The following is a 21,475-nucleotide window of genomic DNA, read 5'->3' on the forward strand; positions in this document are numbered from 1 at the left end:
TTTCTATTTTCTTCTAGTTAATTTTCAAATAAACGGTGCTTAAATAAAAATGCAGTTAATAGTTGTAAGTGAGCTTTAAGTTGAGATGCATTTTAATGTAGCTTATTTTAATAGTGACGTAACTATGGAAAATTTAAACAATTTTATACTTGTAATAACTATCAAAACTTGAAATTTTGTTTAAATTCCTTTCATAAAAACTTTTAGTTTCAAGAAAGTAGTAACTACATAATTTTTTTTAAGAGCATGCATAAAACCTATATTACGAACAATTTAAGTTTTAAAGTGGAGTTTTTTGAAGTGCGGGCAGGAACAAAAGAGTTCGTACCGTTTATTTAAGTTATCCCTTCTGTCAGCTTTGGCAATCGTGACTTTTTCTAGTGTGCAAGTACTGCAAATGCTTTGTGGGTTTTTGGCTTTGCCAATTTGGTGGATTATTTCCCAGTCTATTTTATAGTCAATGTTGTTATTTTAAGTTTCCTGATTTATTTCGATATTTCTGTGCCGTTTTCTTTGTAGTTTTTGAAATCACTGATATGGTTGTACCATCTTTTTTTGAAAGTCCAACCCGTTGATCCCAAATAGTTTTTTGTTTCGTTATCTCATCTGATTGTTGCTTTATAGATGACATTTTCAACTAAGCATTTGTTATTGAGAGGACATTTATTTTTTGTTCGACAGTTGAAAAGTTTTTGCTTTCTTCATCGTTTTTTGTTTTTAAATATTTTCAATTATGTTTTTTGATTAATTTCTTAATATTGCTCATGCAGCTTAATAAAATTTTACAGATATTTTTTTTAATTATTTTTTTTAACTTGTGCTTAACTGTAAATATTTCTAAAAGGAAAAGTAATAATTGTAGGTTGAAATACGTAAAAAAATAGTTGTGTATTTGGTTCAATTAGTGATGTACAGGACCCACTATTTCGGGTCCGGCCGGACCCGGATTTGGACTTTTTTTTCAAATTAGGATCCGGCTGGATCCGGATAGTTTTTTCAAATTAGAATCCGGCCGGAACCGGATCCGGATTTTATTTTCAAATTAGGATCCGGACCCGGATAGTGAGTCATATTATGTCAATTAGGTTATATTATATATATATCATAAAAATTGGTCCAGCACTAAAAAAAAAAGTAAAATCTAGGGAAATTCATGATTTTTTCAATTTTATTTAGGGAAATTTAGGGTTTTTTTTCGGATAATTGAAAACATCTAGGGATATCTAGAGAAATCTAGGGATATGGGAACCCTGTAAATTGAGTAGAACTAGCCTGATTCAGAATGAGGTTTTAAAAACTGAAAAAAAAAACTGTAATCTAATAATAAGTAGAACAGCTAGCCACAAGGTTGACAATTATAGGTAATATTTACAATTAACAATTTTGAAATCAAGTTCTTGAACAAAATTAACTAGAAAATCACAAAATATTGAAAACTGGATCAGCTCAAACTCATTCAAAATCTAAAAGAAAACTAGCCTGAGTTCTTCAAAAAATCTTAAAACTAGACTGAGTATTTATAAAAAACTAAACTAGCCTGAGGCAGCCTAAGATTTTAAACTAGCAGGGTTGCCACTGTTTAAGTCAAAAAAAAACTAGCTAGAGTGAGTATAAACTAGCCTGAGTAAGAATGAGATTTTTAAAAAGTGAAAAAATTACTTTAATTTAATAGTCAGTAGAACAGCTAGCCATAAGATTGACAATTTGGTAGTAAAGTTTTTAATTTTACAACATAGGTAAAGAGTTAAAATTCTGAAATGTTTATTTCATAGTTTAAATGTATACAAATGTTAATTAGTCTCGTGTACAAAATGAGCCAATCACGGTAGGTGTTTAATTTTAACTGACGAAAATGACTCTTTTTAATTTACACAGGGTTGATTTTTAAAAGAATACAGTACACTACCGCTTAAGTACGCAAATTGAACCCGACCAAAAAGTGCGTACTTAGCACGGGTAGTGCGTACTTTTTGAAGACACAGTATAATATGAACTTTATTTGTTTGTTTTCTTTCTTACAACTAGCCACTAAATAGTTAAGCCAAATAAACAAGTCTTTATATTTTAAATAACATTTAATACATAATTCTAATCTGCAAAACTTTTAATTAGATTTTAAGGTGTCTTAATTTGTCTATAAAAAGTTTCTACATAATTAATACATACTATTAATATAGAAAGTCAATGTCAGTCAATGGTATAAAAAAGCATATTAAGCCATATTTTGTTTTGTTAGAAATAAAGTACCAAACTACATTGTGCTTACCAAACATTTTCAAAACATCAAGGTACGTACATTTAAATTAAGTTATGACTTAACTATGTTGTATTTGTAGGTTTTTTTAGCTTTGTCATCTAGATTTATTAATTTAATAGCATTACAGCTCAAATATCATTATTCATTTCACTTTTCTGCAACCACTACATAAGTATTTAGTTTATTAACATTTAATAACAGGACTGTCACAATTGGCCACTTAGACTACTCAGGATTACTCACCCTAGTTTAAAATTTGTGAAAGTCTTAGGCTAACTCAGCAGGTTGGCCATTCTACCTTTCTTGATAAGTGCGTACTTAAGGCGTGATGCGTACCAAAAAAGGGCGTACTTAAGCGGTAGTCTACTGTACTTTTTTGTATGCTCTTTTTTACTAACTAGATCCGAATCGGCCGGATCTCTGTTAGGATCCGGCCGGAACCGGATCTGAATCTTTTTTTTAAATCAAGATCCGGCCGGATCCGGATCTTTTTTTTAAATCGAGATCCGATCGGAACTGGATCCGGTTTTTTTTTTTATATCAAGATCCGGCCGGATCCGGATATCAGACAAAAATGGCAATATCCGGCCGGACCCGGATAGTGAGTCCGGTACATCACTAGTTTTAATGTAATATTTCTTAATTTTTTTTCTCAGTTTTTATCTTTTTGTTGCCTTGCTGAGAAATTACGCTTTGTTTTTGAGAATAATATCACTATCACAAATTTTTAAGTTCTAGATTAAAAAAAAATCCTTCTTGTGAAAAGTTGTTTGTTTTTAACAATATATATTTTATGAAGTAACTGTACTATCAATTGTATAAAGTAAATCGATAAATACTTTGTTAAAATCAATTTTTTTTAATATTTGCAAAACTATAATAGCAATATTAAAGCTTATGTTTACGCTTTTTAAGTATTTTTTCAGTATTTTGACGCAAATTTTTTAACAAAAGAAAATTGTTTAAAAACTTCAAGCAATCAACAAATAGATTTAAATTTGACATAATATATTTTTTTGTTTTATTAGAACATAAGTTCCCTGAAGTAAACTTTTCTACATAACAATACAGCAGGTTTGTTCATAGTAATTAAATAATTTGTTCGTTCTATCACTGATGTTAAAAGGGGATTAATGAACATACTATGATATCGCAAAGCTAGGCATTTTTTCCCAAGAATAGAATCGAAATATTTGGATTGTACATATTTTTTTTAGAAACAAAACGTCTAGAAATTAAAAAAGTGAATTTACAATAGAAATTCTTCTGAAGAGATATTAGCATCAAGCATGCCATTGAGAAAAACAATTTAAACAATATACTTTTACAAATGGAAATTGAACACATATTGTTAAGGTTTACAATTTTTTTTTGTTTTTACAGAATTCACAAAAGCTTTTGATAAAGATTCTAATAGAAAAAAAAGGTTTATTTTGATCTTATTGATGAATTTGTTCCTTAATTTGACCGTAAAAGTATATTGACTTTAGTAAGCAATTTTACTTTCTTCTATTCATAGCACTAAAACGGTTTATTATTTTCTTCAGTTGTTTAAATTTTAAACGAAATTGATTATTTTTAAATAATTTAGTGTTTGTTTAATTTAATTCAGCGGTCTATGACTGCAACCCGCTGGTCAATTGCAACCCGTAAAGCGTAAGTATGCGGCCCGTGACTTTTCCGCTAAAAACTAACGTTAAGTAATAAAATACGGTTTTGTTGTAAAAACTTGTAATTAGAACGTAACTTATTAGCTACTAATGCTTAACTATTGCTTGTTTCTTTACATTTCTTGGAAATAGTATTTTTAATTGATTGACACAACCATTTTAACAACTGAGGCCCTCAAGGATTTTTTCTCATTTTGACTACTGTTCACCATTTTAGGAAAGTCAACCCGCAGTTTTAGTTAAAAATTAGAGCAGATTCGGTTAATCACTAATATAACCTAAAAAACCCAGTGTTACGCAAGGTAACTGCTAAGAAATCAAGCTAAAGGCTATAAAGCTTTTAGTATTCATCGAATATTAGCAGTATATTTTTTTACAGGGTTTCTAAACTGCTTGTTTACAAACCGTTTCCGTTTCGTTACAAACTTAAAATGTTGCTTCGTTAATAAGCAAAAAAAAAAGGCTACTTGATTTATGTATAATGTATCCAAAAAGTGACGACAATTTATTGTACAAGATTAATTATTCAAGATTTTTATTTACAAAACTAAGTTTCACCCTTTAAGGGATCTTCAGTTACAATTTAAATCTGAAAAATAAAAGTTAAACAAATATGGAAGATACTATAAAGCAAAACAAAATAAGTAAATTGTAAATTATGTTAGTTAGAAAGTTAATCAAGAATTTGTACAAAATACTAAATAAACACTATGGGTTTAGGCTCTTAAAAAACTGAATGAGAAACTGTTATATTAAAACCAAAAAACATTAGTGGCTCAAAAGTTAAGGAATAAAACAAGCTTCTTACATACTATAATATACAGCCTTAAGCATTAAAACTGTATGTACTAGAATTACTAAATAAATTGAAAACTTTAACATAGGTATTGAACATGAAACTACTAGATTTAAAAACACAATCAGCTTGAAGTGAATAAATAAACTAAACAACTTACATATTACTATATACAAAGGGGTTTAAATTAAATTTATAACTTGATAGGCTACTAGCTGACTAATGTTTAATTCTTTGTTTAAACTTTTTTTTAAGTAGTAATAACATTTAATATATCTTTGGTTATGATTTTTTTAACAAGCTGTAGTATATTTAACAAATAATTAACGCAAAAGTCAGTCTTAAAATATTGCAAAAAAAAAGTAAGTGTGCCTAGCTTTTGGGACAACTGCTGTGTTATTTTGTTTAAATTTTGTAACCATTTCTTTAAAAATAGGGTTTCCCAAATAAGCTGCAAAGGGGCTAAAGAGAGGCCGTGAGTAGTAAAGGGGCCATAAGACCATGACTTAAAACTTACATTAGATATTTTGGAGTTGATGGAAAAGAGCAAAAAAATAGAGGATTTTTTAAGGGTAGTTTTGAAACTTATTATACTAGATATTCTAGAGATGATGGTTTAGAGCAAAAAAAAGTCTTAGAAGTATTTAAATGTAGTTTTAAAACTTATACTAGGCCAGGGCTCCCCAAAGTGGGCTATTTTAGAAAGTTAGGGCGCCATAAGCTGCAAAGGGAAGGGAGGCAATAAGGCCATAATTTGAAACTTACACTAAATACTCTGCAGGTGACAGTTATGAGGAGCAAAAAAAAAAGGCTTTAGCAAGTTTAATTAGTTCTGTGAAAAATTTTATCGGAGGGGACCATATTTTATATCTTATAATTTAGTAAACGACAAAAAAATACTGTAAGCATAAATGCATGTCTCGTTCGGAAGAGATTTATCAAAAACGCAAAAACGGTACAAAAATCACCGCAAGAGAGGTCAAACGTGGTTAGTTATTGTAGAAGTGGTTGTTGTTGTTGTTTTTGTTGTTGTTGTAGCGTTGTTGGTTAATGTTAGCGCTGGGACATTAATGTGTTTTTTCATAGGGGTAGGCGTATGTGCTTAGTTTTCGAGCACTACTTTTGATTATGTTTGAGACGTACTTTTTAGTCGTTTACTAAGCATAATTTGTTATTGGGCATTGATTCATATTCTTGCTAATACCACTAATTTTCATTTAGCGAGTCACTTAGTTTCTTTTCAAAGATCGTAGATTTTTACATTGTACAATAAACATCAAGTGTTAATTCGTACTTGTTTACTAACTAGAATTTAACTTAGTTAAGCTTAACTTATATCTCTAGCATTTATTTATAGGCTATAATATATTAGACCTTTTGCAGAGTACGTTTAATTGTAACATACTCTCACTAACACGATTAGTAGCACTAATCAATTATATTTGAGTATGAGTGCTAGCAGCAAGAGATCCATACCTGTGTCAGTATACGACCGCTCGAGGTTAGTTACCGGCGCTGGAAAGGGTATGGATGCTAGTTACCAACTATTAACCCTGAGCCGACTAACAAACAAGACCAACACAAAGTGATATCAGACGAAAGGAAAGTGTTAGTAGCAAGAACTGAGGGTTGTAAGACGCTCAAAGTACTTGGTCCTAGGACCTGGTGCACGAAATCCACGATCGAGTTGCACACCACTTGGATGTTACATCTTGTCCAGATGGCTTTTCAGCTCGCGCCAACTGCCATAGTTTCAGTTTTGAACAATTTTTTAAGTTTTATTTTAAAGCTTTACATTTGCTAGAATCCTGTCAACCGATTAGAAAAAAAGGTTTCTTTTTTACCAACTGCAACTCCACTTTAACTTTATTTAATTAGCCTTAATTTTAAGCTTCGAAAGCTTTGTTACAGCCTGTGTATTTGCAGGAACTAGAAAGTAAGTTAAGTCACTTTTAACTTCTATTTACTTTTATTAAAAGTCTTTTAAAGCTTTGAAAAGTATTTTTTCAAATTTTAAATCGTATTAAAGTTTCTTTTAACCTAAATGACATGCGATACTTTAAAGCTCGTTGCATGATTAAAAACATAACTTAAAAAGAAGAATGATAAAATATGAAATAAATTAAGTATGTCATACATTTGTATTTTATTTTCAATAAAACACAAACATATTTATAGCACTATTATTTTGTTTTAAAATTAAAAAAAGACATTCAAAAACTTTTTTTTATCATTTTATATAAAAACACGTACAATCCACCTTTAAAATAAAGCTTACAAGTTCTATACCCTTGTTAAACTAAACTATACTAGTAAAAAAAGTTGTTGAATTATAATATTATGAACAATAGTAATAAAATAGTTATTTTATATTTGTCTTTTTTTTTCTTAATTTAACTTGTTACACGTCTCGATGGAGATTTAAGTTTTTAAGTACTGTCATGAAGGAAATATTTTATAAACATACTTTTAATATAAAAGTACATTATAAATTATACTGTTATCGAGCATCTAAGACATTTTGTTTTTTGTTTAAATAGCTTTTCTCTAGTAATGTCGTATAATAGCATCTTATATTTATGTGTACTTTTAAAATAAACTTAAATGCTAACTACTTCGTTATTCTACTTATCTATTAAAAGTAGTTTATTAAAAATCTTATATATAAACTAATTAATTATTTAAGTTTCTAAAGTTTTTTTAACATTTTCGTTTGGATGTACCTCTGTCAGATTTTAGCAACTTTTTTATAAAGTAAATCGAACTTTTAAATGAGTTACATGTATATATGTAGTTTTAATAAAAGTTAGTACCAAAACAATAAATTCAATACATGTTTTGCAATACGATAAAGTCGATTTTATGAAGTCGCATAATCATTTATCTGAAATAACTTTTAGCTTAGAACAAGAGTTTTGTTCTGTAGAACATATACGTTTTCAATTCTTAAATTTTTCAGCTGTTTAAGTTTGTAAGTTGTGAATAACTCTGGTACTTGTCTTAAGGTATAAAATTTTTAATTACTGATAATATACAATACTATTGTTTTTGGTATATTGTTAGATTACAGATTGTCAACTACTAACAATTTTTTTTATGTTTATAGAAATAAAAATAATCTTTTACACATATGTCACAATGAAAATAATAAACAGTAGAACTAATAAACGAGTAAAAAATGTTTCTTAAAGTTTCCAATATACTTATAAATGAAATTTTTTTTTTTTATTAACAACAATTCTTTTGTTCATCTAAACTTTTCTCTTTTTAAAAGAAATAGTAAGTTTTTAGTAAACAAACATAAAACGTACAACCCTTGTTTTGTAAAATAGTTTCACTCAAACACAATAAATTATAAAAGTTTTATAACTAAATTCTTCTTCTTAAATTTTCAGAAATAAACAAATGTTAAGAAAACAGTGTAGCGATCCAGCGCCGTAAAGAGATAACAAAAGTTTATAAGAAACTAGGAATTACAAATAAAAAAGTAAGAAGAACTTATCTATTTCCTAAGAGGTTAAATAAATTAAGAAAAACTAACTTAAAATGTTTAAAAATCAAAGACTTGATAAAAATAACAACAAAGTATTTCCTATAAATAAAAATGTAAAGAAATTTAAACAAGTACTGTAGAAATTAAGTAAATAGAGTTCCTTATTTTCTAAGCTTTTAGAAGTTATTTATATTGTTTGAATTTATAATACTTATTTCTGAAATTGTGACTCTCTTAATGCTTTTAATAGAACTTTAGAAACTTTCCCTAGAAAAACTTAGGCTCGTTAACGGAATCGTCTAATTCTTTGTAAGGGTTCCGCTTTTTTCTCTTATCGTTGTACCTGACGTGATACTTCTTACGACTTTTTTCTCCGAACTTCACTTCTTCTTTTGCTTCACTATCTCGCGACTCTTTTCCCTTTGGTTTCATTTTTTCGTCCTCCAACGCGAAGTTGCTGTGGTGGCAGTCCTTGTGGAAGGATATCTCGGGCACGAACGCCATCCTCTTCCTCAACCTGCGCACCTTGCTGTTGGAGTACCTCACCTTCCACCTCCGCCACTGCAGGTAGTTGCCGTACGCGTCGTTGACGAAGTGGTAGTTGTACCTGTGCTCCCCCTGCATCACCCTGCTGCGCTCGCGGTACTGGCACTTGCGCGGGAACCTCTTCGCGTAGCGAGCTTTCTGGAGTTTTCGATTGAATTAAAACATTGATTGAAACGCGAAAATTTTTCTAACATGCACACATTATAAAGCTGTTTGAGTTTATAAAAGAGGCAACAAACTTTTTTTTTTTTTGCTGACAAAAAGTCGTTTTAGTGCACAAATAGTTTCAAAAAAGTATGATAAGAGTACTGGTAGTATGTAAACATTTTTAAGCAAGAGCCGAATATTGAAAGTTTTTGTTCATGAATTAAGTCATATTTGTAGTTTTTTGTGAGCAGAAAAGCTTGATAATCGTACAATTATTTTTCTACATTAGTAGTACTTCAAAAAAAAAACTAGCTAACATATAAACTATATAGTTAATAGAAAAAATTTATAACTTTTAAACAAAATATTTGTATACTTGTATGAACTCGAGTAGCTTTTTCAAAAATAAATTTATAAAATAAAGTTAAATATTCGACTTAACATTCTTTTCTACACTAATAAGTGCTTTAACAACATTTAAACTTAGTTTGGATAAAGATATAATTTAAAAAAAAAGTAACAAAGTAGTTTTTCTTTAAAGACTTTTTTTCTTTTTTTATAGTTATTTTAGCTCTTAACTCTAATAATAAACGTAAAAATGTTCAACTTATACTTTTTAAGTTATTGTTGTACCTTTAAAATGACTTTAAAGATATTAGTATGTTAATATAAAATAATCTGAAAAGATCTGAATTTTTTTTTTTAGTTTAATGTTTAAAAATTATATATTTTATGTAAACTATTTATGTTTATTGATCATTTAACAGTTCTGTACATAATCATACAAATATCAATCTAAAATAAAACGGGATTGAAAATCTTTAGTGAGCTAATAAGTTTTTTAGTTGAGCTTATATTAAAACTTATATCATAATGTAGGTTACTAAAACAAGTTGTACTAGAATACATCGAAGTTTATCAATAAAAAACAACTCTTAATATAGATTTTATTTTTCTCTGGTTCAAATTTATTTATTTTAACCGTTTAAGTCCTTTTAGTACAAAGTTTTAATATTTTTTATACACTGAAAATATTTTATCAAATTAAATTTTATATAACTGTTTGTTTTTAATTCCTAACTAAAGGGCTTAAAAGAACGTAATGTTTTCTTTGAAAAATTATTTGACAAAAATAAACGATTTATTCTTGAAGTTAGAAAAAAGTATCTCCTTATATTTGAATTAATCAAAAATCTTTGTTAGTACACAAGTTTGCTACTAAAGTGTTTTTATGATATTATATAAAATTTTAAATGTTTATTGTTAAGTAAGCTTAAACTTTTTTTTCAGTTTCGCTATAGAATTACCATTATTCTCTAATGTTATGTAGCTGTTATAATGACGACACTTCATAAAACTCAAAGTTATAAATTAATAAGCTGTAATTTAAAATACTATATACCTTTAGCAATGCTTTTTCTTAATATTTTTCAATACAAAATTTTAAGAAAGACTTTTATAACAAAATTATAAACAAATTCAATTTAAATTGAATAAAAATGTACTTATAACAAAGTTAATAAATGACTTATTTATCATTTTACATACCTACTGAAGTTCTTTTTAAAATAATTTAACAGTTTAAGTTTGTAAAAGTTAACTTCCACACAATTTATTTTTATTTTATATAGTTTTTGTGTTATAAACCTTGTTATTTATATCAATATGTTTTAGAATATTTACGATTGAATCTTTTTTTTAACTTGTATAATAAGTCAACATAAAAATGTTTAACTACTTTCAACAAAAAATATTTCGTAACTGTTTTTTATCGCTGGAACTAAATTTAAATTATAAGTATTTAAGTTCTTAAATTTATTTAAACTTATAATGATTGAGAAAGGCTTATGAAAAATGCAGAAAACCATATTTAACGCTTAATTTTAGGGACAATCACTTAAATATTCATTTGACAATTGACTGGAATTTAAATGAGCCTTAAAGAGTCGTGACTTATTTGATCAGATCTTTTAAAGGCGACATAAATATTTTGTGAGGCATTTTAATAAGTAAAAGGATAGTTTGTTTAAAATTGATAGCTTTAAGATAAAAGTTTAAAAAATAGTTGTTTGTGCACATATCTAATTTCCAAGTTTAAATAGTTGCAGTAAGAAAGTATCAAACCTTTAAAACAGGTTTTCTACGGTTTTTTCTAGTCTGGCACAAGGTTCTTTTTGATTTTATGTCCACCAATCGTATTGTAGAGTAAATTATGTTCCCTCTTTTGTCATAACGAGATATTCCATTAATAATTTTGAACATGTCTAAAATAGAAATAAAAAGTAATGGTTAAGTATAAAATAGATTATTTGTAGTTGAAAGAAATTGTATACAACTTTTATTTTTTTAAGAATCTTTATTGTTTTTATATTTACACATTGTGATTAATTTTTTTTAACTTTACAGTATAGCATTGAGTAAGTGCATTTCATTTATATTTAAAAACTATAAACATTAAGAATTATAACTGCAAGATGATTATTTTTTTAAATGCGCCTTTTAACATGAATTAACAGAGCTTTCATTAAAACGAAAGCAGTTAGAACTTTACATAAGTTTTATATAACTTATACATTCTTATCAAAATAAAGTGTAATGAAAATTTTGTAGTTAAATAAAAATCTTCATTTAAAACTTAAATGTTTCATGATTTCAGCTAGCTAGTTTGAAGGTTTAAACTGTTTATAAATTATTCCATATGTTGAATAAAACTTTTAAGTTTGTTGGTGCTTTCGTAAAGTAGTAAAATTACAAGTCACTTGTGTTGAATTTTTTTATTCGAAAAAATTGAAAAAAATATTTTTATAAAATAAATTGTACAGTGTTATTTATACTCTCTATATAAATATTTTTCTACAAATCTATAAAAAACGTGTCAAGTTTATGTTTTAGTTTTACCAGCTCTTATTTTCTATTATTTTATTTTTTATTTTTGATGCTAAAGACTTTTTGCTTATACAAAATAACGTTGATTTATTATAAGTAGTTTAAAAAATACTAAGCAACTAACAGTTAGAATTACCATTCCATTCTCGCTTGGGTCTATTTTTTCTGAAAGTATGAGTTTTGTCGGCAAACAGAATAAACTGATTTCCTTTGTGCGACAATGTGTAGAGGTGGCAAAACTTACTAATGCCAGCTGAAGAAATGCTCTATAAAAGTTAAGTTTGCTCTATTTTATGACGGATTAACAAAGTCATTAGAAGTAAAACTTAAAAACAATCAAGTTAATAATTTTTGCTCTAACAAGCGTGTTTCATTTTTTAATATTTTTTTAGTTACTTAAAGTTCTGATTTTAGTCTTATGTAAGTATGTAAAAAGGTAAAAGCATGAAAGTTAAGAAATAAATTTAACTCTTTTTCCAAAACTCACAAACAAAAAAAAATAAATTATTAAAATAAAGATCTTTATTGACATAAATAAAATGTTTAAACAGTTACACATTTAAATTATCAAAAAATTGTAAAATCAAAGTAATACTAACCAGTTGTGCTACAGAAGAAGTAAAAAAGATGCAAAAAATAACTAAAATATATTCAATCGTCATTATTCTTGTTTTGCTTGTGTAGAAAAAATAGGATCATTAAAAATTCTGTAAAGTATACGGATTAAGTATCCAAAAAACAACAAGAAACACAAGAAAAGTGCTTAGCATTGTTTTTAACAAATATTAGAATACATTATTCAAAAAATGTTATTAATAAAGCTATATGTATATACTATAAACACTATTTTTCACTTATTTTATTATATATACTAAGTTATTAAAATTAATTTAATGTAAACCTTTTGTGTAACTAAGTTAAAACTTAATGAAGGTAGTTATTATAAAAAGAATACTGTTAAGATTTTCGTAATCTTTACATTGATAACCATTAACTTTTATTGTTGGATATTAAAAAAAATCTTTGTAAAGATATTAAAAAGTTTTAAATTATCTTAGTCTAATTTAAATTTATAAAAAACTTTGTTTAAATTTGCAAAGAAAATGTATTTTCATACATATAAGTAAAATTTCATCTTTAAAAACATAAACTTAGTTTTAAATTACTATAATTTTACTATTAAATTTACTTCACTTATTAATTATATAGAAGCTTTTAAATAGCTAGATTTTTTTTTAGCTTTAAACATTCATTTGTTACATAAACGTTTTAAAACTTTTTTTCTAAACACAAAAAACTTTTATACAATTACTATGTACTAAAACTAGCAACAAGCTAAGTTATCAAAGGTTGAATCGCGGTCAAAACTTTAAAACATTTAAACAAAACTTTAAACAACTTGTTTTTTTTAGTTTTACTTTAAATATAAGTTCGTTATTACAAGAGTATTTACTATTTTAGTTCATTAAATAACAAAACATCTTAGCATTAGTCCAACTTTGAGTCTTAGAAAAAAAAGTATGCCAAACTTATATAAAACACGAAGTTTTAACTTAAATTGATAAAAGAAAAAACGTAATGCATGCATACGATTAAAGGTAAAATATTTAGCTTGACAAGTACTTTATGGTCAAAATGTTTGTTTAGACTTCTTTTTTGACTTGGCTAGAAATTCTTATATAAAGTAATTTAAATCACTTTGCTATTGAAAGTAAGTATTTATTAAGTTTAACAAATGTTAACAACAATTAAGACTCTTATTTAAATTTTATGTAGCTTTTAGAATCTGTCACACGAATATTATAAAACAGTTTTATGATGACAAAGGCCTCTTTAATAAATACATTAGAGCGAATTTTACTGTATTGACAATAAAATAAAATATTGTTTTAATAAAATATTAGCTCTAATGCACATTAATTAGCTTTTAATTAAATAACTCTATCTTATCATTAAAGTAAACAAATACTATTAATTTCATCGAGCTTGACTTAAATAAAAAGAGTCTATTAGCAACATAACTTTTGTACAATATGTAAACGAAAAAAACATGTAAGTTTTTATAATTTTGTTTTTTTATAAATTTAACTTATTAAAACTTTATTTGATGTAATATTTAACATTACATCAAACTACTTTAATAAATTATTTCTATAATTAAACTTTATTTAGTTTATCTTAATATTTTCATCACACAAATACATATTTCAAAATTATTAATTATTAACTTATTAAACTTCAGACATTTTAGTTTCATTGCTTGAGCATTTTAAAGCATTGTTTTACAGAAAAATCATTATTGATTTAAAACGTGTGAAAACCTGCAATAAAAGTGAATGAAATAATCTAAAAATATATCATTCTTTCAAGTCGGTAAAGTTTTTTTCGTATTCATTGAACACATTAGCACCAGTTTTGTGTTAAATCGTCGTTACGACGGCCTAATGGAAAATTACGGTGGATCTGGTTACAAATTCATAAATGTACCAGCATGTTAAGACAATGACAGGTTACTGTAATCAACTCTTTACAATTTCAAAAGCTTTCATAAAAAAGTTTCACAAGTAATTTACTGCTGTTAGATCTCGACCATTTTAGAGGTAAAAACTATTAATTTAATTTTAACTAATAATACTTTCATATCGCAATATCGCAATACAAACCCTTTTGTGGTCTTATTTATTAATGTTAATTAGTAACTATATTATAAGTTTCAAACTTTGGTACACTTTAAGAAAAAAGATGTTGTTGTAAAATATTTGAATAAAGTAACAAAATAGATCAGTTTATTTAAACATCTAGGTCAATGTAATTACGCGCTCTTTCCTTGACCATGTTGTCTAGGTTTTCAAGTTGTAAGAAAAATCAAACAAATATTTTAGAACAAAACAAACACATTAGAAAAAAAATAACTCAAATTACTGTTTAAAAAATGTAATACATAAAATTTCACTTTTGATAATAAGTATTCTGGGTTGCATTATAAAGCTTTTTTCTAGTTTACTTAAAAACCATTAGTACCATAATAATAAATTACGACTAAAAAATATACTAATGCATTAAAAGCTTTTTTCTAAACAATTTTATATTAGTTGCTTTTACTATCAGAGAATAAAATGTCTTGTTTTTTAATATAACTAAAAAAAAAAGTTTAAGAAAAACTTGTAACAAATTAATCAAAAATAACTGTATTGTTTTAGCAACCTAACCATGCTTTTAAAAAAATAACTATAAATAAAAAGGCATATTGTAGTCACATTCGTAATCATATCAAAATCTAGAAATAAATAAAATTATTGTAATTATTAAACAAAGCCTACGACTCATAGTTTTCTGTAATTAAAGTCAAAAACAACTTAGTTAAAAACTAAAAGTTTACTATCTATGAAATATTTTTTTCTCAAACACATTTTGCTTTTTTCAATTTTTTGTTTTTTTCATTCGTTATTTTTCTTTATACTTTAATTTACTAAACAATAACAATATTTTTTATTTATTTAATGGTTTATTTATAAAAGAATTTAAACTTAGTAAATAAAAATTGTAAAAGTAAATTCTAGCTAGAAATATTTAAACAAATTCAACTTTTTTTAGACTTGCAAACAAATTATTTACTTAAAAAAATACTGAGCTGAGTTTTCAAATTAACTAACTTATTATGGTGATGTATTTTTTAGTTTTTTATTGTTTCTTTTCTAGAAACTTAATGTTAGTTTTCACATATTATGTTCACTAATTTTTTTTTTAAATACGATTTTAACAAAAGTTTTATTTTATTACGTTTTCGTTAACCGAAAAAAAATACAATCAACGAGAGAAAAAAATGAAAAAAGAGCAAGTAATTTTTAGAATTTTTTTTTTAACGACAAAATACTCAAAGTTCAAACAAATAATAAACATAATACGATATAAATAACAAATCTTAACACTTTTTGTTCAAACAACTAATATTTTTGTTCAAACAACTAATTTGTACTAACAACTTAAAATGGCCAAAAGTAGACTTTTCAATTATCCTAACTCTTTTGAAGCTTTCATGTTCATTTAATTTGAAAAACCTATAATAACTTTTTTCGTTTTAATAAATTATCTTGAAGAATAAGTAAGATATAACTTTACGGTAGCTTTACGAGCAGAAAGTATAAAACAACAACGTTGACGTATTGTTCAAATAAAAAAGTGCCCAGTGTTACAGCAATCGTATGTGATATTTGCTGTATTTGTTTGTACAAATACAGTTTAATATTTGATTGTGACCAAAACAATTTTTTGAACTCTAAAACACGCTTTTTTTTGTCTTAAAACCCTTTTTTGAAATATGTTATGTAAGTAGTAGCTTTTGTTTTGTTGTATATAAAAACACTAAATTTTTCATACTTTTGATTTAAAAAAAATAAAACTTAGTACGAAAAACAAAATAGACTTGATAAAGAAATATTTTGTTAGATTCGGTACAGAAGTTTAGAAAACTAATTTAGATTATAGTTCATCACGATGCTATAAAAAAACATAAGTTTTTCTTTTTTTTTCGATGCATAAATATCTAGTCGTTTACTAATTTTATTCGTCCTATTAATTTATTTAAGTGTTTCGACTTATTTTTTTGCTGTATATTTTTAATTACTACATTAATTTCAAAACTTTTCATTTCATAACATAGAAAAGTTTTGATGTTTTTATATGTTTATGTTATCGTTTAAAAATTATTAAACAATGGCATACTAATAATTGGTGTTAAATATGTTTGGCATATGGACAATAAATCATCTGTTTTGGGTAAATGATAGCCTTCTATATTGTTTATAACATCTTTATTTTTGTTAAGCGAGACTAATTTCAAAACCACATAAAAGAAGTTTTGACCGTTAAGTTTTAAAATAAAAGTTTTTTTTTTCTCATAAGATTCTTATAAACAGTTTGAAATATTTATTTTAATATAAATTTTTCTCATAGATCTAAGCTTCAAAAATTTAATAGTGGTTAAACAATCTAACTTTATAAATACTAAGTTTAGTAAACTTATAGATTTAAAACTAGGAGAAAAAGCGTTGTTTTGTAAATAATTGTTTCCATAAGTTTTTTGATTTAAAAGTATAAAATTTTATATGTTTATGTTCGAAAAAACTTTTTAAGTTAGATGAAAATCATCAAATACTTTTGTTCAAATAAAAGTAATATTCGTTGCTTGTGCTTCAATACATAAAATAGATCTAGTAGATTATATAATTGAAAACGTTAAAATTAAAACTTTAAACTGAGTAGGTATTTAGGTCATAAACTTTTTTTAAACATGTTGTAGAAATGGATACAATTTTAAAGTAGTTTATAACCTATTTAATCAATAAAGCCTTTCATACATGAGTTAAAACCTAGTTTTTAAAGGCACTAGTATTTTGTTAAACTTTAAGGGTTCTGCCAACTGATTTGGAGCAATGTTGATTTTTGATTTTCACTTTTTGAACGTTAATTTTTAATCCATAGTTACTACAAAATTTACAAAGTGCGTCATTTGTTTAACAAGCGGAAAATACCTACAAATTTGTTTTCAGTAAAAACAAAAACTTGGAAGCACTTAAAGAAATAAAAGAACGGAAAGAAGTGCTGAACTTCTTCAAACTGTGAAATTTTAATTGATAAAATACAATTTAACATTTAAAAAAAATTATTCCTGGGTAATAAATAAACTTTTGTTCACTACATTATACAAAAGTTTGTGTAAAAAGATTAGTTTCATGATCTAAAAAACTTCTTTCAAAAAGTTCAAGTCATTTATAAACTGTGACCAAGTTTCCTTATAACAAATTAATTATAGAAACCAATTTTAAATTACTTAAAAAAAGTTTATAACTTAAACTTTCATTTAATCGAAAAAATTAGTTTTGTTACAAAACTATAATACTTTTAAAGAATTCAAAGAATATTAAAAAATCGATAAAATGAGTAAAGCAATACAATTATGCCTAGTTTATAACTAATCTGTAATATTATTGAGGTTTCAATACACAAACATCAAAAAGTTAATTTTTGGTATTAAAGTTTTCTAAAAATTTAAATGATTAAACAGTAAAGCTACTTGTTCATTAATTCTGCATTTTATCATATTAATAGTAAACAGCGTGTGAGATGCTTGTTCTCACTTCAATCAAACAATGCACATTTATCTCACTGCAAATTAGTAACAAAAATGGTGCACTTAAATAATCAAAATATCTATGAAACTTATCTACCAATTTTAGTAGGACAATTTATAAAACAAAGCTTAGCAGTAAAGTAATATCGAGTCCACTACAAAAAAAATCATTGATTAAAATCATCAAAATTTTCAATAAATGAATGCATTTTAAAATTGTTTAAGCATAATAATGGTATTTGTTTTCTATTATGTTGCCTTTAAGTTAAACAACGAAAAAAGATAAAAAGCACCAGCGATAAGTATAACTAAATAGTTTAAAATTCTAAAAACATTGCTATTCAAAAAAAATTACAACTTAGTATAATTTTATTTTTATCAAAAATTTCAAAATGTTTAAGACCTACAAGCTTAATAAGTGACAGTTCCGCGTTTTAGTGGCCGGTTAATGCAGATAGATTAGACGCGCTTATTTATATATTAAAACTAAAATGTCAGCTTTAATACCTGTCTTTGATCTGATATTTAATGATAACCTAAAAATCTGTTATCTTTAAGAATTTTTTTAGTAAATATGAAAAAAAGTAAAATTCTTTAACTGACAGAGGTTGCTCATTAAATTTCTGAATATCAGCCAGTACGTTTAAAAATGCTCGACGATTCAAATCTTATCGAAACGTTTAATTTGATAATTGTTTGACACTTTAAGTACAATTTTACCTTAGTAAGTGCTGTTTTAACCAAACTTTGAAATATCCAAACACTTTGTAGTTTTTATTTTAATGCTTGTTTAAAATTACATAACAAACGATTAAACAGAAAGTGACATTGTATACTTAATATACAGGTAAGGTATTCGAAATAAACGACAAAACAAAAAAGTTTAATCTTATAAAATCAATATGAATTATTAAAAAGTTTAGCGAATGTAAGTTTACTTCTTTAAATTATTATATTTAAACATTCAAAACTAAAACAATTAACTTTTACTATACTACACTTCTTTTAAATAATATGTCCACTTAAATTAGAAAAAAAAATACTTTACTTACAGTAAACTATTTTCAACCTGTCTAAAAGTAATACTTTTTATACTTGTCGTGGCATAAATATATTTGAGTCATTGTTTTATTTAGGTTTAATTTATGAAAAAGAGCAATAAAGATTTATTTCCTATTTCGCTGATACTTAATTTGAAACAATATTTAACGTTCAGCTAAGAATTTTCTATTTATAATAATTTTCTGTTTCTAACATTCTACTAAAATTTTTATTTTTACTAAAATTGTTAACAATGTAATATATAAATCTTTTGTTTTTTGCTTTTTTGAAATGTTTATAAAGCCACAATTGTTTTACTTGTATTGTTTTCATAAAGTTACCGAAAATGTTAACTGTAAATATAGAACACAAAATAATGCAATATCTTTAATGAACACTTGAAATTTGTCAAGTACATTAAAATTATCAGGTCATAAGCTTTAAATTACAAAATATATAACTGTAAATAAACCTTAAAGTATCGTTTAAATTTTTGCATCGCAAAAGAAGTTTTACAAATGGTACATCAAATAATTACTTTACTTTTACAATTTATGTAAACAGCTTACTCTATTTTTCTTTTTTATGTCGTTTTTCCTTTATTCTAACATTTTTTTGTAAAATGTAACAATCTAAAGCTTGACTTTAAACCTTAATAATTTTATCTTTTAAACAATAATACTAGCTAATCTTAAAATTTTGTACTGCATTTTTAAAGCTTAGTAAACAAATAAAAAACTTAGTTGCAATATTAGTATAGTAACGCATTTAAATTGCGATAAGACTAAACTAAATCAAACCGGACTCAATTGTAAAAAAAGACTTAATGAAAAAAAAAAAAGTTAGTACACTAAAATGTTCTACTTAACAATAAAAGTTAGACTTTGTTAATTTGGTTATAATGTAAATAGACTTTCATTAAACTCTATATTTACAGTTTTTCATCTAGTTCCATTGTTTTACAAAGTGATTCATAACACTTGATGTTTTAAATGAAAAAATTATGATTAAAATAAAAAGTAAATATTTTTTTTTAGTTTATCTAGTGCTCTTGCAAGCCAAACCCCGTTATTGGCAAGTCTCAATTATGTTGTTAAAGTATCAAAAGTTTAATCAATTTTCATACCTTAATACAGCAGTTGAAAAAAAAATGTTTGTTTTTGTCTGTTTTTATTAGTGATGTACCGGACCCACAATTTCGGGTCCGGCCGGACCCGGATCCGGACTTTTTTTTCAAATTAGAATCCGGCCGGAACCGGATCCGGACTATTTTTTCAAATTGGAATCCGGCCGGAACCGGATCCGGACTTTTTTTTCAAATTAGAATCCGGCCGGAACCGGATCCGGACTTTATTTTCAAATTAGAATCCGGCCGGATCCGGATATCAGACAAAAATGGAAATATCCGGCCGGACCCGGATAGTGAGTCCGGTACATCAATAGTATAAACTAGCCTAAGTTAGAATGAGTTTTTCAAAAACTGAAAAAAAAATTTTAATCTAATAATAAGTAGAACAGCTAGCCAAAAGGTTTACAAATTTAGGTGTTATTTCAAATAAAAATCTGAAATCAAGTTCTTGAACAAAATACACTAGAAAATTACAAAATATTGAAAACTGGATCAGCTCAAACTCATTCAAAATCTAAAAGAAAACTAGCCTGAGTTTTTATAAAAAACTATACTAGCCTGAGGCAGTCCAAGATTTTCTAAAATTCCCAAAAATTTTTAAACCAGCACGGTTGCCACTGTTTAAGTCAATAAAACTAGCTAGAGTGAGTATAAAAAAGCCGGAGTCAGAATGAGGTTTTTAAAAACTGAAAAAAATCAATTTAATATAATAATCAGACAGCTAGCAAAGGTTGACAATTTGGTAGTAAAATAGTGGACTGATTGTGGTACACTTAACTTATTAGTACTACCCATCATAATTAAATCCTACCTTATTTAATCAATATCTAACAAATACTAAATTCTAACTGAGACTACTTTCTATAATCAGACACGACAGTTTTGAGTGGTGAATCTTTTATATAAAACACAGCAAGAAATACTAGCATATACAAAATTATTAAACACTTTGGTAAGACTTTAAAAACTGGAAGCTATTTAAATCTATATCAAAAGACTTAAAACAACAAACTAAAAATTAAATAAAACTTTTAGTAAACAAGAAACTGTAAAATTTTTAATAAACTATTAAACTATAAACCTGGCTTAAATATTTAAACTATTAAACACCAGTTGAAATATTCACTTTTAAAACAAATAACTACTTACATTAAGCATTCACAAAAAGTTCAAGATATTTTGTTGCTTCAAGCTGCACACCAAACTAACTAACTGCTTACATATAAACTGCCTGTCATGTTCTGATGTTTTGTTGCATCAGTGTTTAGTTTAAAACATTTCGTCATATATTTCTCATTTGCTCGTACATTCAACCGTAATAACTCTAAATATTCTCTGAGCTCAACTTTAAACAATAAATAATGCAAGTATTCATTCCAA

The sequence above is a fragment of the Thalia democratica genome, chromosome 3 (genome assembly GCF_965202585.1).
Source record: "Thalia democratica chromosome 3, ktThaDemo2.hap1.1, whole genome shotgun sequence".
NCBI lineage: Eukaryota > Metazoa > Chordata > Thaliacea > Salpida > Salpidae > Thalia > Thalia democratica.